We start from the raw sequence: 8,944 nt of genomic DNA on the forward strand, positions 1-8,944 counted from the left end.
GGCGACCTGCACAGACCAGACGGTTTACAGTTCATTGGTAATCCGGCAGGCGGGCCAGAGGAGCAACAAGACCCGGCGGCCTGTCTGGCGGTTCATGAAGGCCGGTTCAACCATTGTGGGCCGGTCCATGAGGAAAGGAATATTTGCCTCACAAGGAGTAAGACCAACACTTGTATCCGGTTTGTATTAGAGATAGACTAGTCCTAATCCTAATAGGACTCCACATGTAAACCGCCCCTTCAACATATATAAGGAGGGGCAGGGCTCCCCAAAGAGGGACAAGCTACAAGCAAGAAGAAACAATCTTAGGGCTAGACACAAAGAGGAGAGCCGGTTTACGGCGACTCCCTCGTGATGATAATGAGACCTAGCCTCAAACAGCATGTAGGGTTTTTACCGGATGATGTTTCCCGGGGCCCGAAGCTGTCTAAACCCTTGTCTTGCGTGTTGATCCGCCCTGCGTCTCTCGTCCCACTCAACCCCTCTCAAGCTACCACATAGATGCGTTGGCCTCGCGACTAAGTCCTGACATCAAGGACATCTGCCGTGACAAATCCACGACAGTTGGCACCCACCGTGGGGCTCGCGCACGGTGGTGTTGAGTTCTTGGAGGGATCTCCCCAGGGATCGAGAAAGCTTGGGATTGACAGGAGGAAGGAAAACCGCCGCGGATGAACCGTATGGTTTGATCCGGTTTACAGTGATCAACGCCTGCTACTACAAACCGACGATGAGTAAAATCCAGAAGCGCACTAGACCCAATCCATTATGGTCTGTTCAGAAAGGAAACTAGAAGAAGATCACTACATCCAGGCAAAAAAAAAACAAGATGATCAGATCAGATGTTACAAGTGAATTTATGGTAATGGCCTACCAGCCATGAGGAAAATAATTCAAGACAACAGTGCTATACTGCGGCAGCATCGGACAGGAGATATTGGAATTTTTTTTTTGGAGAGTGCTAGTATGGCCAATTATTGTCCAGATTCAGCCAAGAGATTGTCTCAGAGTACGACTTGTTTACGCAAAGATGCGACTGCCTTATTCATCATTAAAAAAGGAAGAGTCAACGACCCAGAGGAAAAGACGGACACGGTTTCGTACGACTGACCGCGACTCGGAGCTGGGCTACGATCTCCGCCTCTGAGCAGGCTCCTGCAACCTCTTCTGCTGCCGCGTCTTGATCCGCTTGTCACCACAGTCAGCATCTAGCCCCTGGCCGCTGTCGAAGCCAATTAACTCCATGTAGCCAGCACCTGCGATGCATGCCTTCAGGCGATCACGGTGGGGACTGCTCGGGCATACAAAGGTGTTTTGGATTAATACTGCCTCACGTGAAACTCCAACAGGGTTCTCAAAGAATTTATTGATTAAAAAAGAAAGATTGATCCGCCCTCATTACATCACATGGAGCCAAGATACCAAGTGGGTCAATGCAATCTCACGTACTCCAGGATACAACACATACGAGAAGCAAGACTTCGTGTCGTGGTCGTCATTCGCAGCGCCGCCTCGGAGCCAGCGGCCTTCATTGCAGAGCCTCAAAATCCGTTGAGCCGACCCTGCTGGAGCAAATGTTGAGCTATTCTCACCTCCAATGTCGCGACCCGCCGCTGCAATGAGTCATCTTTGCCCGTTCTCTGGTCCGGGTTGGTCGCTGTCACTAAGAGCCGCCGCTCGGTGAAGTGTCTGCTACAAGCCGATTCACGCGCCTCCTTCGCCTTGTTTTCCCCAGAGAGGATAAATAACTCATTGTTGATGGAATGTATGACTCCCTCTATCATCCGGACAAATCAGGTGATATCCATCCAGTTTACTTTTATCAGTATTTGTTAATTTTTTGTGAAAACAACCACTCTGCCCTATAGTGTTGTTATACACAGGTAAATTATTCATTACAAAAAGTATTGATATACCGCGGATATGGAGCATGCGCCAGCATCATTTTTATTGGCGATCGTCTGTGTCGCGCAATTTCATGGACACGTGTGTAAGCCGCCGCCCCTACGTTTCGGTCTACATCAATGCACCAGCCGACTCGCCCATCTGCGCCGCCTTACAATGCCATGGACGACTTGCCCGTCCACCCTCGCGGCCGGCTCACACGTCTGCGCTGACTTATAATGTGACGGACAATTTACCCGTCCGCCCCCGCGGCCGACTCGGCGTCCGCGTGGCTTACCGCTCCTGTGATTGACTCGCCCGACCGCACCGGCTTACAACGTCGTGGCTGGCTAATCTGTCTTCTCCCGCGACCGACTCAACCGTGATTGGTTTCAGCTTCACCGTGATGATCATCAACTCTGCAGTGGATAATTTCTGGCCTGACATATCAGGTGAAATCAATCCAGTAAATTTTTATATATTATTTTTTGTTTTCTTTAAAAAGAGCAATTACTCCGGCTTGCAAAATTGTCTAATGCAGGACCCTAGACCGCCATGTTGGTGCAAAATTTAAAAGGCCATCAGGAAATTTCCGGCTCACAGTGGTGCTTCCGGTTTATAATCCGGTTTAAGAGGAAACTATCTCTTGCAAAGCTCTGACGCTCTCAATATCCGGTTTAATGTCCGGTTCAAGAAGGATTTATCTCTTGCAATAAGTTAAAAAGATGCCAAAGAGAACCTGCTGCCATGATGCGCGGTTCAAACATGGGTATCCTGCTTTATTGGCCTAACATATTATTGATCACATGGGGGCTTCTGCTCCATGAAGCGGGGTCTCTGTCTTTCTCATCATGCGAGGTTACACGGAGTGGTTCTGTTTAAAGCGGCCTCCGGTTTACCCCTTGACATTTGTTTTTTATATATCACTGGGGGCCTTGGTCGTGTCCGAACCAACGAACACCCTTTGATAGGCGACAGCCACCAGATCATTTGGGGACATGGTCAAGTCTGAACCAGTCACGCCTCTTGGTCGGCCTAAGGCCACAAAATCACTTGGGGGCATGGTCGAACCCGAACCATTGTCACGCCTCTTGATCTGGCATATATGCCACGAGTCATTTGGGGACCTGGCTGACTTGAATCATTGTCACTCCTATTGGGGCCTTGATCCTGTCCGACCATGGTAATACCATCTGAACAGCTCAGTATAGCATATTTTTGCAAATGGTTTTTATCATTGCCTTTGCTTCCATGTTGTTTTCATGGTTTGTTCGTTCTTTGCTTTTGTTGGATTTCTTTTATGTCAACAAGCATATTTTTTCCGGTTCAACTATCAATTACAAATTGACGGAACACGGTCAAATCTTAATCCGGAGGCCATCTGCCCGGTTTGATTTTCTGTTACCATTTTATTCTGGAGTAAACCGGTGTTTATCAACCCGGCTTGATTTTCAATTACAAGTTGTCAATACAGGATCAAGTTATAATCCGGAGACTATCGGCCCGGTCTGGTTTGACTACGAGTCGCCAGTATTATATATGGATAAACCGGTGTTTATCACAACCCGGTACGGTTTATCATCAACCGGCACAGTATGAAAGGAGTTATCATTACTCAAGATTGGGGTTATCACTCTTACTACAAAAAATTGGTAAAACCATCAATGTGATTCAATATCACAGGTATGATGTATTTCATATTTGATTATTCTTAAAGTGCAACCTTGGTTATAAACCCAGGTTATATGTTGGGCATTATGACCCGTCCGGCGGTAAACCGCCAGGACATTTTAAACTTGTTGTATGCAGAAACAGGTTGAATAAAGCATGATTATAAATCACTGACGTTTATTAAACCGGCCTGGATTTCGACTATGTGTCGCCAGTATGATGATAAATTACCCGGTGTTTGTTAAACCGGCCTGGCTTTAAGACGATAAGTCGCCAGTATATGATGAAAAATTATCCGGTGTTTATTAAACCGGCCTGGCTTTGGACTATACGTCGCCAGTATATATTTGGATTGCGCCATTGGAATCATGCGCTTATAAATGTTTGGGTTATATTATTCAAATAGCCAAATTTGGCTGAATTTTCATTATGATATTGGATGAATTTTTCATGCCGGATTATATTATCTTGGATAGCCAACATGGCTGGATTTTTATGGTTATTAGTAACCGGTATTATTGAGTTTTCAAAGTCGCTTTAGTGCAACAGTTATTATTTTATCAAAGGATATGATTTATTCTACAATGGAAGGAATAGTCCCAAGTCGCTGCAGGCTCACGACCCGGCACTTGAGGGCTACATTATTCAAATTGAGATTACATGCAAGTCTCATGTCGCTGCAAGCATGCACCATGACACTTGGGGGCTAATGCAAAGTAATTTTCTGCTCATAGTATTGAAGACCCGACTCATCACATTATAATGAGTCGGCCCTTGGGGGCTACCAATTGCTCCTGTCAATAGTTGAAGGTACAAAGCTTTTTATTCATTATATTGAAGAGTCCACTGCTCAGTGGGTAAAGCACAAGGCTCTTAACTTTTTGGACGTGGATTCAAGTCCCATGATGAGGGTTACATCATATGATGTTATTTTCATTGAAGTATATATTAAAGTCCCAGCTCAATATTATCTTACTGAGCCGGCCCTTGGGGGCTACACATCATTGCTCAAATCTACATGATTATACCTACAAAGTCCCTGCTCATTATTGCATAATGACCCGACCCTTGGGGGCTACACTGGTTAAAGTTTTTATGAGTATAAGACAATTACAAAGTCCCAGGTTGCTGCAAGCATGAAAACCCGGCACTTGGGGGCTACATAATATGGAGTATTCAGTTTTTACTAGTCACTGGGATGAACAACATGGATTTCTTCTCAAGTGGCAGTATTTATATTGAAGCAAGTCTTAAGCCATCACTTTGTTCTGCTCAAGACTTGGGGGCTACAGGTATTATATTATTATCGAAGAACTATTTTCAAATTCTCTGTTTTGAGCAAACTGGATTAACCCGGCGTCACCAATCATTATGACCCTGTGTCTGTAACCCGGCGTCATCAACAATCATGAACCGGTGTTGGCAACAATCATGACCTGGAATTATCAGTTTTTATAACCAGACAATGGTGGTAATCATAAACCGGCAAGTTTTACATCTTCAAGCCGGCTGGATATCAGTTGAATATTTCAGAGACTAATATTTTTGTCAAGTCAAAGCATTGAAGGCCGATTCAAATGGATTCTTTATTTACAAATATTTTCTGCAAGCAAATTGATTATGAAGATGGTTATTAACTTGGAAGGAGGAAATGACAAGGATTTAAGGATGATCAAGTGCCGGCTTACAAGTATATTTAAACCGGAGCACAACCCGACAAATTTGTTCTTGTTGCAGATCAGTTTAACATGGATGAATCCAAATTAAACTGGGGGCTAATGTCGGGGATATACCCCGCGGTGTAAACCGGCCGGAAGGATAATCCGGCCGGACTTGGCGATTCACCGGCGACCTGCACAGACCAGACGGTTTACAGTTCATTGGTAATCCGGCAGGCGGGCCAGAGGAGCAACAAGACCCGGCGGCCTGTCTGGCGGTTCATGAAGGCCGGTTCAACCATTGTGGGCCGGTCCATGAGGAAAGGAATATTTGCCTTACAAGGAGTAAGACCAACACTTGTATCCGGTTTGTATTAGAGATAGACTAGTCCTAATCCTAATAGGACTCCACATGTAAACCGCCCCTTCAACATATATAAGGAGGGGCAGGGCTCCCCAAAGAGGGACAAGCTACAAGCAAGAAGAAACAATCTTAGGGCTAGACACAAAGAGGAGAGCCGGTTTACGGCGACTCCCTCGTGATGATAATGAGACCTAGCCTCAAACAGCATGTAGGGTTTTTACCGGATGATGTTTCCCGGGGCCCGAAGCTGTCTAAACCCTTGTCTTGCGTGTTGATCCGCCCTGCGTCTTTCGTCCCACTCAACCCCTCTCAAGCTACCACATAGATGCGTTGGCCTCGCGACTAAGTCCTGACACCAAGGACATCTGCCGTGACAAATCCACGACAATGTGTGAAGCTTCCAACTGATAGGAAGAGCAGGGCTAAAAAGAAGAAGCCCAGAGTTTGGTATGATGAGCAAAGGGAGAATCCAGAAGAGTAATTTATGAAGAAGCTTTGTTTCCTAGATGTGACCCAGTTCAGGAGGGCACTTCTTAATTTTCACATCTCACAAAATAGGAACCATGCCTTCCACAGGAACTGTCCATATAGGATTATAGCTGTCTGCAAATTTGAGAATTGTCCATTTTTCATTGCAGCTTCTCAGATAGCACATGAGAAGACATTCTGTATAAAGAAACTGAACTTGCATCACAGCTGCCCAGTAGTAGAAGAGAGCACAAAAGTTACTGCTAAGTGGTTGGCACATGAATGTGAGCAACAGTTGAGGACAGACCCCAACACACCTGTCAGACTATAATTTCAAACCTGAAGCAAAAGCATGGAATAGAGGTATCTATACATATGGCCTATAGGGCAAGAAAGCTAGCCAAAAATGTAGTCCTAGGAGATCAGAAGGCACAATATCATAGGATAAGGGATTACCTAGAAGCTGTGCTAGAAACCAATCCAGGAAGTAGATGCATTGTCACAATAAATCACCTGAAACTACATCCAAGCAAAAACCCAAGATTCCATGGCTTGTTCATCTGCCTCAATGCTTGCAAAGAGGGTTTCCTTAATGGTTGCAGACCATTCATAGGTATGTGCACACCTACTAATTAACTAGTGACTCTACATTTATATGTGCATACCCAATAATTTGTTGGTAATCTACTTGTGATCTTGTATGATAGGTGTGGATGGTTGCTTCATAAAGTTGACCACAGGGTAGCAAATCTTGGCTGCCACTGGAAGAGATGGAAACAATAACATATTTCCCATTGCTTTTGCAATAGTGGACAAGGAAAACACAGCAAGCTGGTCTTGGTTTCTTACTCAATTAAAATATGCCATTGGTGGTGAGTCAGGCAAGTTTGGCTACTACACTATTATATCTGACAGGCAAAAGGTACTACTATCTCTACTCCAATCATTGCTTGCATTGCTTATTAATTGTCTTTGTTTATTAATTTCATACATGGCATTGTTGTAGTATTCTCAAACTGTAGTTCATTCAAACAGGATATAAGTGAAGTTTTTAACAAGATGATACTTGATGTCAGAGCCAAACCCATTAGAACCATGGTAGATGGGATCAGGACAAAGTTGTTAGTGAAGTTCAATGCAAATAGGACAAAGACTGAGACTGCTAAGTGGCAGATATGCCCAACATATGCTGAAAAGCTAGAGGAAGCAAAACATCATTCTAGGTTTTGTCAGTCTATCAAAGCTGGACCTGATCTCTTCCAGGTGACAAGTGGAGAAAGCACATATGCAGTTAACTTGTTGCATCATACATGTGGTTGTAGGAAGTGGGACATGTGTGGAGTACCTTGCAATCATAGTGTTTCTGCAATCAACAAGGCAAAACTTGTGCCAGAAGATTTTGTTCATGATTTCTTCAAGAAACCAATGTATAAGGCAGCTTATAGTCCAATAGTTTTCCCTGTGCCTGGGCCTGATTTGTGGCCAAAGACTAGAACCCCTGACATTGAACCACCAGTGTTCAAAGAAAAGCCAGGAAACAAAGAGACAAAGAGGAGAAAGAGCAAGTTTGAAAAGCCAGCTCCAAAGGATACATCTAGGATGGCAACTATCACTTGTAGCAATTGCAATAGGACTGGGCATAGATACACTAGTTGCAAGCAGGCTCTGAAACCAGCCCTAGCTATGAGAATGAACCAGCACCAAGTAACTATTGTAGTAGGTTTTTGTACAATTTCACATACCAGTTTCTAACATTTGTATGCTGTAATTTCAGGAAAGCAGGAGAGATGATACACCCAGAACTGTATCTGCTCCTGCTTCCATGCCACCAAGGAGAAGTGCTCCTTCTGCTCCTGCTGCTGCTCAAACTGCAGCTCCAGCACCACCTTTTCCAAGGGCTCCAAGGGTAGCAAGGAGAGCTCCTTCTGCTCCTGCTTCAGCTCCCAGTGCACCAAGGAGAGCTCCTTCTGCTCCTAGTGCAGCTGCTGCTCCTCCTGCTACAAGGGCAACAAAGAAAACTAAAACTACAAGGGCTGCAACTTCTACTGCTGGTGCTGGTCCAAGTTCTTCTACTGCTGGTGCAGGTCCAAGTTCCTCTACTGCTGCTGGGCCAAGAGGAAGAAACAAGTTCACCCCCCCAAGAGTTGCAGGTAGTGGAAGAGTGAGGAAGCCATCCGTTAAGATGTCTGAGTGGTTCAACTGTTCTCAAGGGAGCAGGTGAAGTTGTGTTGAGCTGATGATGTTCAAAACATTTGCATTTTGGTTGTGATGACACCTTTCATGTAAGGTACCTAGTGGACTTGTTGGGCTGTGATGAAAACTTGTGTTGCTTCTGGTTAGCTGTTGATGTTCTAAACATCTTTATTCTGGTTGTCATGAGTACTTTCATGTAAGGTACCTAGTGGAATTGTTGGGCTGTGATGAAAACTTGGTGTTGCTTCTGGTTAGCTATGGCTTAATTTTGATTGAGTACTTTCTGGTTAGTTGTGGCTCCTAATTTTCTTATTGTTTGCTAATAAGTGTGATGAATGTGGCTACTACTGTGATCCAAGATAACCTAATTTGATCATCTAGGGTGCCTCGACGTCGACGGCATCCAAGATAACCTAATTTAATCATCTAGGGTGCCTCGACGTCGACGGCATCCAAGATAACCTAATTTAATCATCTAGGGTGCCTCGACGTCGACGGCATCCAAGATAACCTATCATCTAGGGTGCCTCGGCGTCGACGGCATCCAAGATAACCTAATTTGATCATCTAGGGTGCCTCGGCGTCAACGGCATCCAAGATAACCTAATTTGATCATCTAGGGTGCCTCGACGTCGATGACATCCAAGATAACCTAATTTGATCATCTAGGGTGCCTCGGCGTCGACGGAATCCAAGATAACCTAAT

This window comes from Triticum dicoccoides, chromosome 1A (genome assembly GCF_002162155.2).
Source record: "Triticum dicoccoides isolate Atlit2015 ecotype Zavitan chromosome 1A, WEW_v2.0, whole genome shotgun sequence".
Taxonomy (NCBI): Eukaryota; Viridiplantae; Streptophyta; class Magnoliopsida; order Poales; family Poaceae; genus Triticum; species Triticum dicoccoides.